The sequence below is a fragment of the Populus alba genome, chromosome 15, assembly GCF_005239225.2.
Source record: "Populus alba chromosome 15, ASM523922v2, whole genome shotgun sequence".
Taxonomy (NCBI): domain Eukaryota; kingdom Viridiplantae; phylum Streptophyta; class Magnoliopsida; order Malpighiales; family Salicaceae; genus Populus; species Populus alba.
The window spans coordinates 2325520-2344765 of record NC_133298.1 but is presented as its reverse complement, the minus strand read 5'-3'; the positions used below and the strand labels follow the sequence as shown (position 1 = coordinate 2344765).

Sequence of the window (19246 nt, the reverse complement as noted above, 5' to 3'; positions counted from 1 at the left end):
GGCGCGTTTGTGAATTGAACTCTTTTCTCGCTATGGCTCTGTTCAAATCTATTCCCCTGTTTCTTCAAGATTCATCGTTAGAAGAGTTACTGTTGGCAGCATGTAACAACAGGAGGACACAACTCGAGGGGACGAACAGCACAGGGGAGACCTGGAAACGCAAACAGAGGCGATCGAACAGAAACAAACCAGGAAATAAAGAACAAAGAAAGCAAAAGAAAAGCAAGAAGAGGGGAGGGTAACAGAAGCAGAAGGGAGGGTAACATCAGCTAGAAAGAACAAGCCTCCATCAGTGGAGGGTAATAGAAACTGTGAACAAGGAATTTGAAAATTGGACTGCAAATCAGTAGCGGTCCGGAGACTCTATTTCGGGTATGGTTTTTTCTCATATCTTTTTAAACATGAAAATCTACTTTTGGAATTGTTTTTGTTTGGGTATGCTAGCTAAACGTCAAGCTATTAAAAAGATGCTTATTCACCATGAGATTGATGTTTGTTTTCTACTTGAGACTAAGCGGGCAGCCTGCACAGATAAATTTTGTCAACTTTCTGTGGAATGAACAGAATATTAGATGGACTTCTATAGATGCTTTTGGGAAATCCGGTGGTGTTTTCGTCTTATGGAATGATAAGAACTTCAGAGTTAACTCCATAGAATATGGGGGACAGTGGATTGCTATCTTTGGTGTTCATTCTTCTTCAGATTTTGCTTGTGCCGTAGTGGGAGTCTATGCAGCTAGTTCAGTTTTTGAACGACGAACTTCCTAGAATGAGCTTACCATGCTAAAATCAGCCTTTGAAGTGCCCATGTTCTTAGTAGGGGACTTTAATGAGACCTTACACCCAAGTGAAAGGAGTAGTGGGTTCTTAAATGTTACTGGTTCAAAGGCCTTCGAGTCTTTTCTCTCTAATTGCGACTTCATTGAGTATCCTCTTGCTGGGCATCGTTATACATGGTTTTGGGGCAGATCAATGAGCAGAATAGACAGAAGTCTTGCATCTCCATCTTGTCTCTTGCAATTTCCTTTACTGTCTTTGACTATATACCCCTAGAGGACTGTCCGGTCCTGTCATTTAGTTCTTGGCCAGATTCGTGAGAATTGGGGGTGGAGGCCGTTTTGTTTTTATGAATTGTTGGACTGTCTTGCCACGATTCATGAAAGATCTGGAGACTTTCTGGAGAGAATGCGAGCTAAAACATCCTGGAAATTTCGCACTGGTTAAGAAATTGAGTTTGTTGGCACATAAATTTCGAACCTGGAACCATGATGTCTTTGGTAATCAGGATAGCAGGCTTCGGGAATTGCAGGATAAAATACATAAGTTGGAAGAAGAAATGGAGGTCCGTGACCTATCAGAAACTGAGAGGATCGAATTATATGCCTTAACAAACAAACAACAATGGGATGTTAGCAAACATGTTGAAGCTATTTGGAGGCAAAAATAAAGACAGAACTGGTGTAAATTAGGGGACAGGAATACAAAGTTCTTCCATCTAGCTGCAAAAGTGAGGACATCTCGAGATTATATTACGAAGATAACTCACGATGGGATCACCCATAACACACCGCAAGGAATTAAAAATGCTGTTGTTTCATTCTTTTCTATGTTATTCTCTAAACCCAAGACAGCAAGTGTTTCAATGGGAGCCATGGGTTAAAGACACTATCTATAGAGCAATCCATGTGGCTTGAGAAGGATGCAACTACAGAGGAAGTAAAGCAAGCTGTTTGGGACTATGATTGGTCAAAGGTTTCAGATGGATTTACTTTTACTTTCTCATGTAACTATCTAGAAAAATAAATTTTTCAGATGGTGAATATTGAATTCTTCAGGCATGCTAAGCTTCCAATGGATGTCAACACTTCTTATATTGCTCTTTTACCGAAACCCAAGCTACCTACCGGATTTTCACAGTATAGACCAATTAGTCTGTGCATGTTTTATACAAAATTATATACACATGCAGGGCAAATCATTTTTTATATATCCTCCATAAGAAATTAAACCACCAAGGCCATGGCTTCCCAAATCTTGCTCTCATCCATACCTTTTGCTTACCCACGTTAATTCAAAAAAAAAAAAAAAAAAAGAGTTTTCCCATTTCGAACTTAAATTCGCCAGATGAAATATTTCACAATGGAAGAAATCAACATATTTTCTCCTTTTTTCTGTTTTCCAATAAACGAAAATGAATTATAATAAGCTCTTGATTTTATTTATTTTTAATTGGTAATGATAATAAGCTTCTTTCAATATTGCCATATTAGTACAACAACTAAAAATCTTGCTCTCATCCATGCCTTTGTTGTTTATTTCTTTACTTGCTTATGCTTCCTTCCTTACTTCTTTTGCTTACTCAGCTACTGGAGCTGAAGTAGCAAATGGAAGGACACAAGCAGAAGCTCTTCTAAGATATTAAAACGGGAAAATCTATTAAATAATAAATTTTTGTTTCTTATTCGAAACAAGAATGCCTTGTTTTTTTTTTTGGAAAAAATATTTTTTTCAAAAACATGAAGAAAAATAAACACGCGATTCACATACAAGTCAAGGACCGACAGTATACAAATAGTCTTCATCTCTTAATAATCAGGAGTCAAGGACCGACAGTATGCAAATAGTCTTCATCTCTTAATAATCAGGAGTCATGGAATGGTGGGGTACAAGCTAGCTATTATTAATTGTAAAGTTCGGATTTGCACATCGTAGATAAAACCTAAAATAATTCGGGTAATTAAGGGAGAGAGATAGAGTTAGATTTGTTGTTTAACACAAGCAATGAAAAACTAGGAGAAAAAACAAGAAAAATATATAAAAATGCTTGAAGGATGATCACCCAATGCAGGGTTTAGTATTTTTTTTTTTAATCATGGAATATAATCATCTTATTATAAAAGCACATAATGGTGCAAAATAATATATCTCTTTTTATGCAACTTCGTCCAATAATCATTTAATTTGACCTTCGAATTTGCATTTTTTCTATTCTTAGGCATAATGGGATACAATTAGGCCTTGAAATTCCTCCAAAAATTACAGCTTGATTTTTGTCTATTTTTGCAGTTCTTTTTTATCACCTTTCTCCACATTGCTAGCCTTTATTTTATTTTTTTGATTTTTATTTTGAAAAAAAAAAGTGAATTTTGGGGAATAATCCAAAATTGGGTTATGACAGCTTCCATTGTCAAAGCCATTTTCCATGGCAGAATTGAAAGATGTGATGATTCACTCCCTTCAGTAATATTTGAAGACTGTTTATATAGCAGATATACTAATATTTGAAGACTGTTTATATAGCAGATATACTAACAGAAAAACCTCAAGTAAAATCTTCAACAAGTCACTTGACAAGTTGAGTGTTGAAAATCAATGAAAATGAATATACACACAAAGGAAAATCGATGAAAAGTATTGCATCGTTACTCACTGATCCTTACGCAAAGCTGAATATGAAACTTATTAATTTTGCAGAATAATTATCATATGATGTTCAGCAGCATGTCTAAGAAAATTGCCCTAATGTAAAAAAAATAAAAAGAAGAAGAAAGAAATAATAATAAAATAAAAAGAAGAAGAAAGAAATAATAATAAAATACATTGATTCCTCTATTTTTTTGGACAAATTGAACCCAATACACCTAATAAAATTCTATTGTTGGGTCAACAAGTCAACTGATTGACCAAGCTTAAGTCTAAAGATAGCTGAATCCTTTGATATTTTAATAGGAAAGTCACGGTGAGAGAAGAAAAGGAGAAAAGAGAGACAACAATGTTCCGACAACCTTTTCTTTAAATACCTAGATTAATTTGGTTGGATTTGAGCTAAATTTTTGCCTTGGATCTGATGGGACAAAACATGGGTCTCACAATTATGGTAATTACATGTGAATGCGAATGAAGCTGAAAATGTGAAACACGAGAAAGCTGTAGATTCCAGAATTCGTGAAAAACATACATTGGTTGACTTAACGTTATGAGCTTTTGAGATTTCACATGAATGGAAGACCATAGTTAGGGAACTTAATTGAAAAAAAGTAAAGCTTCTTTTTGACCATCCAATATTTTTTGAGACATGAAAACTAGAAAAGCCTAATAATAATAAATAAAATAAATGAATCTTTCTTTACTTGCTTATGCTCTCATCCATACCTTTGTTGTTTATTTCTTTACTTGCTTAAGCTTCCTTCTTTACTTCTTTTGCCTACTCAGCTACTGGAGCTGAAGTAGCAAATGGAAGGAAACAGGCAAAAGCTCTTCTAAGATATTAAAACGGAAAAATCTATTAAATAATAAATTCTTGTTTCTTATTCGAAACAAGAATGCCTTTTTTTTTTTCAAAAACATGAAGAAAAATAAACATGCTATTCACACCCAAGTCAAGGACCGACAGTATACAAATAATCTTCATATCTTAATAATCAGGAGTCATGGAATTGGGGGGGGGGGGGGTACAAGCTAGCTATTATTAATTGTAAAGTTCGGATTTCACATCATAGATAAAACCTAAAATAATTCGAGTAATTAAGGGAGAGAGATAGAGTTAGATTTGTTGTTTAACAAAAGCAATGAAAAACTAGGAGAAAAAACAAGAAAAAAATATAAAAATGCTTGAAGGATGATCACCCAATGCAGGGTTTAGTATTTTTTTAATCATGGAATATAATAATCTTATTATATAAGCACATAATGGTGAAAAATAATATATCTCTTGTATTTCATTAAAAAAAAAAAATCAACCGAGAATTAATGGATCCATAGCTAGCTGAAACCCCAACATAAATATTCTAATAATTAATTATGACAAATACACGTGCTCCTCCTATCACGCAATTATTGAATGGAAGACCATAATATTCTACACCTCTTCAGACGCATTGTTTTTATTAAAAGATTATTACTATAAAAAACATAGAAAAGTAACCTGCATTGTTTCTATAAAAAAAAAAAAATAACAAAAGCATAACAGACCAAAGAATGTTGTTCCACACTTGAAAGCTTAAGTTTCGATTCATTTGATTGATATAACAAAAGCATTAACCACGTGAATGTTGGTACACTCGAAATTTCATGGGAAACATCACCGTAGGTCCATAGCTGAAGCCCGAAGACATCCAATCAAGAATGGAAGACTTACTTAATTTCAAGACCTGTAAAATTAGTCGAGATACGCGCAAGTTAGTCTGGATACCACGTTAATCTAAAAAAAAAAAAAAAAAAAATGGAAGACGTCCAATTAAGACGCAGCTGTCTATCTTCTTAAGAAATCTTCGATCATGACCGAGACAAATGAATTCCTGCATATATATACGCATGCAGGGCAAATCATTTTATACATCCTTCTTAAGAAAGTAATCCACCAAGGCCATGGCTTCCCACATCTTTCTCTTTTCCACACCTTTTTTGGTTTTTTCCTTACTTGCTTATGCTTCCTTCTTTGCTTCTTTTGCTTACTCGGCTAGTACTGGAGCTGCTGAAGTTGCAAATGGAAGGAAGGAAGCGGAAGCTCTTCTAGAATGGAAAGTCACTCTTGACAACCGAAGCCAGTCTCTCCTGTCTTCTTGGGCTGGAGACAGCCCTTGCAACTGGTTCGGAATCAGCTGCAACAAGTCTGGTAGTGTCAGCAACATAAGTCTGCCCAATTCTAGTTTGAGAGGTACGCTTAATAGTCTCAGATTCTCTTCCTTTCCTAACTTGATTGAGCTTATCCTTCGCAACAACTCGCTCTATGGGTCCATTCCTTCACATATAGGTAACCTTTCTAACCTCTCCATCCTTGACTTGTCTTTCAATAGCATTTCTGGCAACATTCCACCAGAAATTGGAAATTTAGAATCTCTCACTATTTTAGCTTTGTTATTTAATAAACTAAGTGGTACAATACCGATATCTTTAGAAAATTTAAAAAAGTTTATCTCAACTTTACCTTAATCATAATAATCTTTCTGGTCCGATTACTTTTATTGGAAACCTGACGAGATCTCTCACTCATTTAATTTTCTCATCTAATAAACTAACCGGTACAATACCAGCATCTTTAGAAAATTTAAGAAACTTATCTGAACTTTACCTTTATAATAATAGTCTTTCTGGTTCCATTACTTGTATCGGAAACCTAACAGGACCTCTCACTATTTTAGAGTTGTCATATAATAAACTAACCGGTACAATACCGTCATCTTTAACAAATTTAAAAAGCTTATTTGCACTTTTCCTTGCGGGTAATAAACTAACTGGTACAATACCAAGGTCTTTAGGAAATTTAACAAGCTTAAGCATCCTTTCCCTTGCCGATAACAATCTTTGTGGTCCGATTCCTCCAGAAATGAACAACCTTACACATTTGTATGGGTTACAAATAATTTCTAATAGATTGTCTGGTAATCTACCACGAGATGTGTGCCTTGGTGGATTACTTTCATATTTTGGTGCGTTTGACAATTATTTCACGGGACCTATCCCGAAAAGCTTGAAAAATTGCAGCAGCTTGGTGAGACTCAGACTTGAGAGAAACCAACTTAGTGGAAACATATCTGAAGCTTTTGGCACTCATCCTCATTTGAACTACATGGATTTGAGTGATAATGAATTGCATGGTGAACTTTCATTGAAATGGGAGCAGTTTAACAATCTGACAGCCTTCAAAATTTCTGGTAACAAGATTTCTGGAGAGATACCAGCAGCTCTTGGAAAGGCAACTCATCTACAAGTTCTTGACCTGTCGTCAAATCAACTAGTTGGGAGAATTCCCAAAGAATTGGGAAATTTGAAGTTGATAGAACTTGCACTCAGCGATAACATACTTTCAGGTGATATTCCTTTTGATGTCGCATCGCTATCTTATCTCGAAAGGCTTGGCCTGGCTGCGAACAATTTTAGTGCAACAATTCTTAAGCAGCTTGGTACCTGTTCAAAACTGATATTTTTGAATATCAGCAAGAATAGATTGACAGGGAGTATTCCAGCTGAGATGGGGTCTTTACAGTCTCTTGAAAGTCTTGATCTCAGTTGGAATTCCCTGATGGGAGGTATAGCACCGGAGCTTGGACAGCTGCAGCGGCTAGAGGTATTAAACCTCTCCCATAATATGTTGTCTGGTCTAATTCCAACCAGTTTTAGTAGACTGCAAGGCCTCACTAAGGTGGATGTATCCTATAACAAGCTAGAGGGCCCCATTCCTGACATCAAAGCCTTTCGCGAGGCACCATTTGAAGCAATTCGCAACAACACCAACCTGTGTGGCAATGCAACTGGTTTGGAGGCTTGTTCTGCTCTCATGAAAAACAAAACTGTGCACAAGAAGGGCCCCAAAGTTGTCTTTTTGACTGTATTTTCTCTGCTGGGTAGTTTGTTGGGCCTGATTGTAGGCTTTCTTATCTTTTTCCAAAGCAGAAGAAAGAAAAGGTTAGTGGAAACACCACAAAGAGATGTTACCGCGAGATGGTGCCCTGGTGGGGATCTGCGCTACGAGGACATCATTGAGGCTACTGAGGAATTCGACTCCAAATATTGCATTGGTACTGGAGGGTATGGAGTTGTATACAAAGCTGTACTTCCATCAGAACAAGTCCTTGCCGTGAAGAAATTCCACCAAACACCAGAAGTTGAGATGAGCAGCTTGAAAGCTTTTAGAAGCGAGATTGATGTCTTAATGGGTATACGGCATCGGAACATTGTGAAGCTGTATGGTTTCTGCTCGCATGCCAAACACTCATTTTTGGTATATGAATTTGTGGAAAGGGGAAGTTTAAGAAAGGTACTGAACGACGAGGAACAAGCAGGAAAGATGGATTGGGATAAAAGGATGAATCTTATCAAAGGCGTAGCCAATGCTTTATCCTACATGCACCATGACTGCTCCCCTCCGATTATTCATAGAGACATTTCCAGCAACAATGTTCTTTTGGATTCAGAATATGAGGCTCATGTCTCTGACTTCGGCACAGCCAGGCTTCTCATGCCTGACTCGTCCAATTGGACGTCATTTGCTGGCACCTTTGGGTACACAGCTCCAGGTATGTAGTTAAGTTTCAATATCACCTTCTACAGTAGGTTAGCTTACAAAATCACTTGAAAACAAATATATAGCATGACCAGCCTCTTTAATTTGCAGAGTTGGCATACACAATGAAAGTGGATGAAAAATGTGATGTGTATAGCTTTGGAGTATTAACATTGGAAGTAATGATGGGAAAGCATCCTGGCGATTTCATCTCATCTCTGATGTTTTCTGCCTCCACCTCCTCATCATCACCAATCGGTCACAATACACTCTTGAAGGATGTCTTAGACCAGCGCCTCCCACCTCCTGAAAACGAGCTTGCGGACGGTGTGGCACATGTTGCAAAACTGGCGTTTGCTTGCTTGCAGACCGATCCCCACTATCGGCCAACAATGCGACAAGTTTCTACAGAGCTTACAACTCGTTGGCCTCCATTGCCAAAGCTATTCTCCACGATGGAATTGGAAGATATACTGGTTCACAAAAATGTTATTGGCTGAATTTTTATGGTATACTTGGGCGTGTTGTGAAAAACAACTTGTTTGCCAAAATGTAATATTCAATAATCAAGTCATCGCCAATAAACCCGTGGCTCAGGTAGCAATAGCGTCCCCCTCCCTTCAAGAGGTGTTATTGTCTGTGTTAGATATTCCGTCCAAAGAGTCATGTAATTTATTGCCTTCATTTGCATCAATTGCCTTCCTACTACATATTTTTTTTGGAGAGTAATAAACAATCCAAATGCCAACACAAAGACCGTACAATATTGATGAACAAAATTTCCACAATCAAACCAAACCCGTCCTGGAAAATCAAATAACGTCATTTGTCCCGTGAAATTCCATATTTATTCCTCTTAGAAAGAAACAAATAAGTAAGACAAGCTCCTCAAGTACAGCTTTCAAACTTGCTTTTGAAATATTGCACAAATCTTTAAATCACACGTTGCAAAAACATGTCAGGTCTTCACCTACATATTCTTGCAAAGCACCCAATCTCTTACTCATGAAGATTCAAGTCTTCAAGTATTATTTTGTAAAGCATTTACGATGTACCCACACACAATTTCAATAAAAACAAATATTTTCCAGCCCAGGATTTGAATCTATAAACTTCGTTTTAGATGAACTTGGTGAATGTCATGAATCATGTAATTTATTGCCTTCATTTGTATCAATTGCCTTCCTACTACATATTTGTTTTGGAGAGTAATAAACAATCCAAATGCCAACACAAAGACCGTATAATATTGTTGAACAAAATTTCCACAATCAAACCAAACCCGTCCTGGAAAATCAAATAACGTCATTTGTCATGTTGAAATTCCATATTTATTTTGCAAATAAGTAATACTCATGAACATGTCAGGTCTTCACCTACATGTTCTTGCAAAGCACCAAATCTCTTACTCATGAAGATTCAAGTCTTCAAGTATTATTTTGTAAACAATTTACGATGTACCCACACATAATTTTAATAAAAACAAATATTTTCCACACTTCTATCTTATTATTTTTCAGGCTAACTTGGTTGTATAATAAATATGCTAGATGTTCATTGAGATTTAATCCATATAATAGGAGATAGCCATCCTCTAATCTCAAATCTCTACCCCCTCGACCTTTTCCAGGATTTGAATCTAAAAAACCTCGTATTAAAAATTCAAAACTATCCGTGGTGTACTTCCCAGCCCTGTGATAAGGAATGTTGCTTCTGCTCAAACACTCTGTTGTAGAATTGTAGACATAATTTTCTCTCAAGGTTCAGGTTAATTTTGTACCTGGAAGGCCAACGGGCCTTGGCATCAAAACATTTTATAATTTTCAAAAGTTTTCAAGGGTTTACGCGATTATGCTGAATTATAAGTGGGATTTCCTGAATTGAGACAAGACCAAACCTACAGTAAAAAAAAGTCTATGTTTATCAAACAAAAACAGAGCGTCTCTGTATCTTTCCCTCTGGGCTTCAAAAAATCTAATAGATCATGCCTCATGGTTGCCTGCTTCAGTTCCTTACGAAACTTTCATTATTGGGTTAGCCATACACTTTACATATTTCTAGTAATTCACATGACATCATCAAATGATACAAGTCTTGGATAAGAATCTACAACACTCTAGAACACCCTTGTTGCCGATCCCTGCTTCTTTGAGAAAATCCGTTAGTATCTTTCCAAGATCAAGAAACTCCAAAAAAAAGAACATCCAAAACCCTTCGCAATAACTAAAGAAAGATGTTCTCGTATACCTTACCTTAGCCCTCAGGCAAACTCCAACAGAACCCTAATCGAATATAACAGCTGAAAACATCCCAGTGAAGTGGGGATTCAAAAACTGAAGTCCAATAATAATGGACTACTTGAAGCAAAGCAGAAGTTACGAGACCCTCATGATGCGTCTGTTGTGGATAAAACGGCTGTTCCCGTAGAAAGCAATTTTCAAGACGAATAGGAACGTTGTGGCAGTTGATTTGAAACATAGGAATTGGTATTCATTGATTTAATTCGAGAGATTATTATTATTATTATTATTATTATTATTATTATTATTATTATTATTATTATTATTATTTGATTTGTTTCTGCTTTTACTTGTAGTTTAAGGGATAATTTTAGGTTGAATGGTTGTTTAAATTGATGTTAGAGTTTAAATTTTTAAATTGAATAATTATTTTACAATAAACTAAAATTTTTTTATTATGATATACAAAGCCAAATACTAACACAATATGATTATGTTTATATTGAAGAATAAAATTTCTGGAAATAGAACAAACTGTGGTAGTTCAGAGTATAACGACCACTAGACCTCAAAACCTCATCCACTGGATCTACAAGTTGAATTTATATGTTCCCAGAAACAGCCGCAGGATGCGTACACTATGGGTGACATACAGGAACTGAATGTTTTTGCTGAATCGATCTGGGAAACTGTGAACAAGGAATTTGAAAAAAGTGAACAAGGAAATTGAAACTGCTTAATTAACATGAACATATACTTTTGGAAAAACCTCAAGTAAAATCTTCAACAAGTCACTTGACAAGTTGAGTATTGAGAATACCTCCACACCGATTTATCAGTTATAGATCTCCCATGCAAGATGGAAATGAATATACACACAAAGGAAAACCGATGAAAAGTATTGCATCTTTACTCTCGTTTTTTTTTTTCTTTTTTTTCTTTTTTTCATTTTGAGCATACGAATGTTATTTTTAAGTCACCTCAATTTGTGGGGTTAGGTTCATATCCTACAAACTGTTCCGGAAACATAATTGTCAGAGATTCTAAGAAAATTGCCCTAATGTAAAAAAAGAAGAAGAAGAAGAAAGAAATAATAATAAAATTAAAAGAAGAAGAAAAGGGCGCCAGAGCAGTCTATTTTCTGCCTGATTGTTTCCACCAATGGCTGTAGAATGGCAGCCAGACTAATAGTCACAAATCAATCTCTGAGCTGTAAGTTTTTTGGATTGTTCTGCTTTGCTTTGCCTTTTCTTTTGCCAACAGAACCAGATCTTGACTTCATCTGCCTAGTATCATTTATGACGTACTTGATTTCCTTTTTTCTTTAAGAGCTGTTTCTTTGCCTTTTCTTTTGCCAACAAAATCAATGGTGTTCAACATCGTGAGTTGAATCGTAAAATTATACCATCAATATATATTTAATTGCCAACAGAACCTTTATTGGTTTCAATTATTGGCCCTATCCTAAAGTCTTGTAGTGGGATGACTTGTGATTGACTTGAATATCTACAGCTCACTGGTGGCCAATGCTCCTAATTTTCTTTCTACAAGTTCTCATCCATGGCTCTCGTCTGAAGGCTCAGCATGCATGTAAATATTGTCATTCCAATTTTTTTTGGTTATATGTAAATTTTTTCAAGGGAAATACTGGTGAAATTAAGTGAATTTTGTTTTTCTGGCTCATATTTTCTGTATGTAAAACTACCGGTTTTTTTTACCAACATAATTAGCGATAAATGATGAAACTATCAACGAATATTATTTCAACGGATGGATTCCATCGGTAAATTAGTTAGTAAAATTTTCACGGATAGAATCGTAATCTCACACCGACAAAAAAATTCCGCCGATAAAATTATTAAATATTGTAGTGATTGTGACAATGATTATTTTTAAAGTATTTTTTTTGTTTTAAAATACTTTAAAATAATATTATTTTATATTTTAAAATTTATTTTTGATATCAACACATCAAATCAATTTAAAAAATATAAATAATAATAATATTTAAAAAAAAAACACTTTTAAAATATAAAAATAATAACAATATTAACATCCAAGTCAAGGATTGGGAGGATAAAAATACTCTTCATCTCTTAATAATCAGGAGTCATGGAACGGTGGGGTACAAGCTAGCTATTATTAATTGAAAAACTAGGAGAAAAACCCTCTTAACATCCAAGTCAATGATTGGCATTATACAAATAGTCTTCATCTCTTACCAATCAGCTAGCTATTATTAATTGTAAATTTCGCATTTCACATCATAGATAAAACCTAAAATAATTAGGGTAATTAAGGGAGATAAAGATTAAAGAGAGTTAGATTTGTTGTTTAACACAAGCAATGAAAAACTAGGAGAAACAACAAGAAAATAATATAAAAAATCCTTGAAGGATGATCACCCAATGCACAGTCTCGTATTTTTTTTAATCATGGAATATAATAATTTTATTAAGCACATAATGGTGCAAAATAATATATTTCTTATATTTCATAAACAAAAATAATCAGAGAATGGGTCCGTAGTTGAAACCCCAACACAAGTATTCTAGAACGACAATTTAAATTAGTCTACACGTACTCCTTCTGTGACGCAATTGAATATTCCATCTTGATTAATGTTGATTGTCACACAAAATGTTCACGAAATGAAAATGAATAATTATACAATAATCCCCGTATTAGTCTACACATACTGCTGATAATTTTAAAAATAATTTTAGAATTACGACTATTTTCCGCGGATCATGTTAAACAGAGGCTAGGCTGAGAGAGCTAGAGAGATGAATTTCTACAAACAAAATAAAATCAGTTCAAAGAAGTGCCAAGAACGCTCCTAATCTCCTTTCGAACCAACAGCAAATTAACGACATGAATTTCATGGGAAACATCACCATAGCTGAAACCCAAAGAAATCCAGTCATGAATGGAAGACCATAGTATTCTACACCTCTTCAGACGCAACTGTCTATCTTATTTTGCTGTGATCAGGACCTCTTTGATGTGATCAATCAACTTTTCTATTGGATGGCCAGCCTAAGTTTAATTAGATCTTGACCACCAAGCACCATCTGCAGAATCCATGCATGTCCATGCTGCCATACCATCAAATCTCCTTCTTTACGCGCGATGCACAGGGAGCTCTGCATTGTCCAAGGCTCGTAAATTTGTTTCTGTCAGTTCTTACAATATCCTGGTCTGCAGGAGAAATTAATCATCCCCTGGAGTATTGTTGTTTTCTTCTGAACTGAAATCATGAGGTTTTTGGCAAGGCATGACCTTTGAATCTTGGTTGACCTGTGCCATGCGTGTATAAAATTACATGTTGAGTTTTTTCTTCCATCGCTATTATTTTTCTCTCTCTCAAGATTCTTGGTGGATGAAGGATACGATTAAAAAACTCCATGGATGGACAGGTGGGAATAATATTATCGTGTTGGGTAATTTGCATTACAAGTGCAGGGACCATATTCCAAAATAATTGTTTAAGTGATTGTGTTAAAATAAGTAAAGAAAAGGCACAGAAAGATCACAGCAATGCATTCTTTGATTGCATCCGTGTTGTCCACGTAGGATCATGATTGCCAAAACTTTTGTCTTCTATCAAACCAGAAGACTGCAGGAGTATTCTCCCAGTCTCTGTTTGGTGGAGGAATAATGGCAATTGCTATTGAAAGAGAATAGATTTCTCCTATGGCATATTTTGAGATAGTGTCTGCAAGGTAGCGTTTGATTTTATAGTGTTGGTTGCTTTTTTAAAATATATTAAAATAATTTTATCATCACCAATTGGAAGTAATGATGGGAAAGCATCCTGGCGATTTCATCTCATCTCTGATGTTATCTGCGTCCACCTCCTCATCACCACCAATTGGTCACAATACAGTCTTGAAGGATGTCTTAGAAGAACTTGCTGACGGTGTGGCACATGTTGCAAAACTGGCGTTTGCTTGCTTGCAGACCGATCCCCATTATCGGCCAACAATGCGACAAGTTTCTACAGAGCTTACAACTTGATGGCCAAAGCTATTCTCCACGATGGAATTGGAAGATATAATGGTTCACAGAAATGTTATTGGCTGAATTTTTACAGTATACTTGGGCGTTTGTGAAAAGCAACTTGTTTGGCAAAATGTAATAATCAACATCATTTTAGATGAACTTGGTGAATGTCATGAATCATGTAATTTATTGCCTTCATTTGTATCAATTTCCTTTCTACTACATATTTTTTTTGGAGAGTAATAAACAATCCAAATTCCAACACAAAGACCGTACAATAATAATTATAATATTATGTGGAAACTTCTTAAAGATCTTTTTTCTGTAAAAAAAGTAAGATGTGAAAAATTTGTTCTTTTAAAAAATTATTTAAATTTTTAAAGTTGGTCGCGATCCCACTAGGTGGGCAGCTTGCACCGAAAAATTTGTCAACTTTCTTTAGAAATAACAGGATATTAGATGGACTTCTATAGATGCTGTTGGGAAATCCGGTGGTGTTTTAGTCTTATGGAATGATAACAACTTCAAAGTTGACTCCATAGAATATGGGGGACAGTGGATTGCTATCTTTGGTGTTCATTCTTCTTCAGATTCTTCTCCCACCAGAATATTTAGAGTTTTTGAAAGATTGTGGTAGTGATTGTATTTTAAATTATTTTTTATTTAGAAATATATTGAAAAAAAATTTTATTTTTTAAAATTTATTTTTAACATTAATACATCAAAATAAACAAAAAAATAATAATTAATTAATACAACTAAGCTCTTGATAAAATTAATTAATACAACATAAACAATTTTTTTTTTGTTTTCTGATAAACAAAAATAAATTATAATAAGCTCTTGATGTGTTTTTATTGGTAAGGATAATAAACTTCTTTCAGTATTATTGACAAATTAGTAATACAACTAGGAATCTTGACGATGTAATAAAAACCGAACTTATCCTAAAAGAAGTGGCCAATATTGCTTTCTATATATTTTCTTAAATAATTGACAAAATTTTCAAATTTAAAATTTCATAGCGAATGTCACCATTGATAAAAAGATAAGGTTTTTGTTTTTTTAAAAAAGAAATTTCTCTTCAAGAAGGGCAAACTACAGTACAAAACTCTAGCTACATGCAATTGAATATTCCTTCTTTTCTGTATCTATTCAAAAGGAAATCTTACACACACACACACAGTAATATCTTTAATACTCATTAAAAATAATTAACTTCAAACATCAATACATTATTTTTAAAAATTTTCTTATAACTAACATGGCCAAATAATAAAAGCAATTATTTTATTTTCCATGAAAAATAATTTATTTTTCAATAATCCTTTTTTTATGAAAATATTTTAAAACCCAGCAAATGACATGCCTAAATTAAAAACTTTTTATCAGGATAAACAAAGCTAGCCAGATAACAACAACACACAATATCAGTGCCTCAAACCTTAGAAAGAGTGGTTTATATTGAAGAATAAAACTTCTGGAAACAAAACAAACTGATCAGCCACTGTTATCTAATATTCCATATTATCAGCTAGCTGAATTAATTTGATTTATCTAAATGAACCAACAAAATAAGTGAAAAGGAAATTTTAGACAACATATCACGTAACAATAGTACCTGTCCAAAATTATAGGACACCTCTCAAGACGCCATTGAATATTCAATCTTCTTACATACTGAGTGGACCATGTAACACAACATGGAATGTCAAGCAGCTTCGTTCTTCCAACATGAGTGGATCTGTTTTTTGCCATTGAGAAATCCGAATGATGCATGCCGAGATTGTACTTTTGCAATCATTTTTAAAGTGGAACTGTCAATCTGTAGTCAGGCCCACTTTTATGACATAGACAGAGAAAGCCCGCAGGACCATTTTGGGCTACCTTCACCTATTACATCTACTTGTCATTTTATAATTATAATAATTATTTCTTTTTTGTATATATTTACTTGGACCCACATTGATCTCCTTACATATAATTTAAGCCTTATTTCATTCAACTCTTCTATCATATTTTAAAATTATAATAATAATAATTTTTAATTATATATTTATTTAGGTTATCTCATATTAATTTTTTCAATCAATAACTTGAGCTATATCTCCATCAATTCTCAAATTAAAATTTAAAATTATAATAACAATTTTTATAATATAATTTTAGAACTCAATATATATTTATCATACAAAATCACGGTAAAAAAAATAATAAATGATAAAAGGATACTTCATTTCCAACGAAGATGCTGGGTGGCTGGGTGGCTTTCTCTGCCTCCAGCTCTCTACCTTTAATTGATCTATCTTCCTCGATAGATGGCACAAGTTTTTCCATACGATAAATTAACTTTTTTGTAACATAAAATATAAAATATTATAAGTGTATATATAAAATTTTCATGGGATTTTTAATAGTACAAGATTTGCAAAAATAAAGTTATGGGATGAAAATAACTTTGATGTAATTAGTTTACTTTTTTCTTTTTTCTTTTTTAATTCTTGGCAGCTATTTTTCATAAAAAAGTTGACTTTTAAAAAAAATTTATTTATAGAATTCATTTTTTCCACATGTCAATGCATCTTGATCATGCCAATATTTTTTAATCTCAATCCTCAAGAAAATAAAAATAAAAAATAATTTAAACACTTAAATAAATAAAATACAAGTTTAGACAGTTTTTTGCAATATTCCATCTTCTTTGTAATAGTAAAGAAGCAAATATTTATAAAATTTCTAGCCAAGATGTTAAAAGAAACCCCACCAAATTTAGTCTCCATTAAGTATTTTGGTAGTAGTTGTTTTTAAAATTATTTTTACTTGAAAATACATTGAAATATTTTTTTTTATTTTTTAAAATTTATTTTTAACATAATACATCAAAATAATCTAAAAACATACAAAAATTTAATTAATACAACTAAGCTCTTGATTTTTTTTTTGGTAATAAAATTAATTAATACAACATAAACAATTTTTTTTTTTCTGATAAACAAAAATGAATTATAATAAGCTCTTGATTTTTGTTTTATTGGTAATGATAATAAACTTCTATCAGTATTGACAAATTAGTAATACAACTAAGAATCTTGATGATGTAATAAAAACCACTCAAACCAAACTTATCCTAAAAGAAGTGGCCAATATTGCTTTCTATTTTATTAAATAAATGACAAAATTTTCAAATTTGAAATTTCATAGCGAATGTCACCATTGATAGGTGAAGCCCAAATACAAGGTTTGTTTTTTTGTTTTTTTTTTTTTCCTCAACATGCAATTGAATATTCCTTTCTTCTCTGTATTTATTCAAAAGGAAATCTTACACACACAAACACATACACATATACGCTCTCTTGTGGACTGAAAAGTTTTTTAAATATTGTAACGATGTTTATTTATATTATCTTTATTAGTTTTAAGCAGAAATAGCAATATCTTTTATACTCATTAAAAATAATTAACTTCAAACATTAATAAATTATTTTAAAAAAATTTCTTATAACATGGCCAAATAATAAAAACAATTATTTTATTTTCCATGAAATATATTTATTTTTCAATAATCCTTCTTTTATGAAAATATTTTAAAAACCAGCAAATAAATCCTAAATTAAAAAACATTTTATGAGGATAAACAAAGCCAGATAACAACAACACACAGTATCACTGTATCAGTGGCTCGAATCTTAGAAAGAGTGGTTTAGATTGAAGAATAAAACTTGTGAAAATAAAACAAACTGATCGACCACTGTTATTTAATCTTTTATTATCAGCTAGCTAAATTGATTTGATTTATCGAAATTAACCGACAAAAGAAGTGAAAAGGGAAATTTTAGACAACATATCACGTAGCAATAGTACTATTCCATTGAATATTCAATCTTCTTACAAATGGTCTTCATCTCTTAATAATCAGGAGTCATGGAATGGTGGGGTACAAGCTAGCTATTATTAATTGTAATGTTTGGATTTCACATCATAGATAAAACCTAAAATAATTAGGGTAATTAAGCCTAAAATAGCTATTATTTATCTTTACCTGGACGGCAGATAATATGCCCTCGCGAAGACGGCACCCTGACTTGGTTGCATTGCATGTTAAGAGATCGTTTGATTACTTCTGTATATTACCGCCAAATTGGAATTGCATTTTCTGTGAGATATTTGCTTGTTTTACCTTCTGGGCCTCACAGTTGTTTTACAAAAATATTTGTGTTTTTAGGTACTAGTAAGCTATATAATCCTTGCAATAGGGGTTTGAAATTGCTTTCCAAACAGTATTTTTAAATAATTTAAAAAACAAATTTGCTTATTTTTTTAATATTTTTTAATCGTTTAAAAGTGTTGATATCAAAAAATAATTTTTTAAAAATAAAAATATATATTATTTTAATACATTTTCAAGTAAAAAATATTTTATAAAACAATCATTATGACACTTTCAAACATCTCCTAATAGTCAAGAAAAGAAATATAATAAGATTTGTTGCAAGTTAAAATATTAAAAAGAACAAGAATACTTAGAAGATATAAAAAATATTTAGTTTTTATTTATATATGTTAAAAACTTATTACAACCCTTTATATAGAAAAAATTAAAAAAAATATATTATTACTAAAAAGAAAGAAAAAAAACTATTTTTTTTAAATAGAAAAATTATAAGAGCCTAATAATATTGAATAAAAAACTAAAAAAAATCTAAATTAGAAAAGAAATTTTTTTTTAAAAAAAGTTATTTGATGTCAACTAGTGCATTAATGTTTGATTATTTTTTTAAGAAGTTTTTATATTGATACATCAAACCATCAAAAAAAATATTAAAAAATATTAATTTAATATTTTTTCAAATCATCAAACATATTTTTAAAAATTCACCTAAATATAATTTCAAATGCAAAAATAAATAATGTCAGCATAACACATGAGCGTGATAAATGGAATCGCATTAATGACTAGTATTAAAATTGAAAATAAAAACTGTTTAATATATTGACGTCA

The 19246-nt window shown here is 32.8% G+C and overlaps 1 pseudogene; it reads left to right on the top strand.

Moving 5' to 3' along the window:
• Window positions 1-5353: 5353 nt before the first annotated feature.
• Window positions 5354-9092, top strand: LOC118028303 (uncharacterized; annotated as a pseudogene).
• Window positions 9093-19246: the final 10154 nt, after the last annotated feature.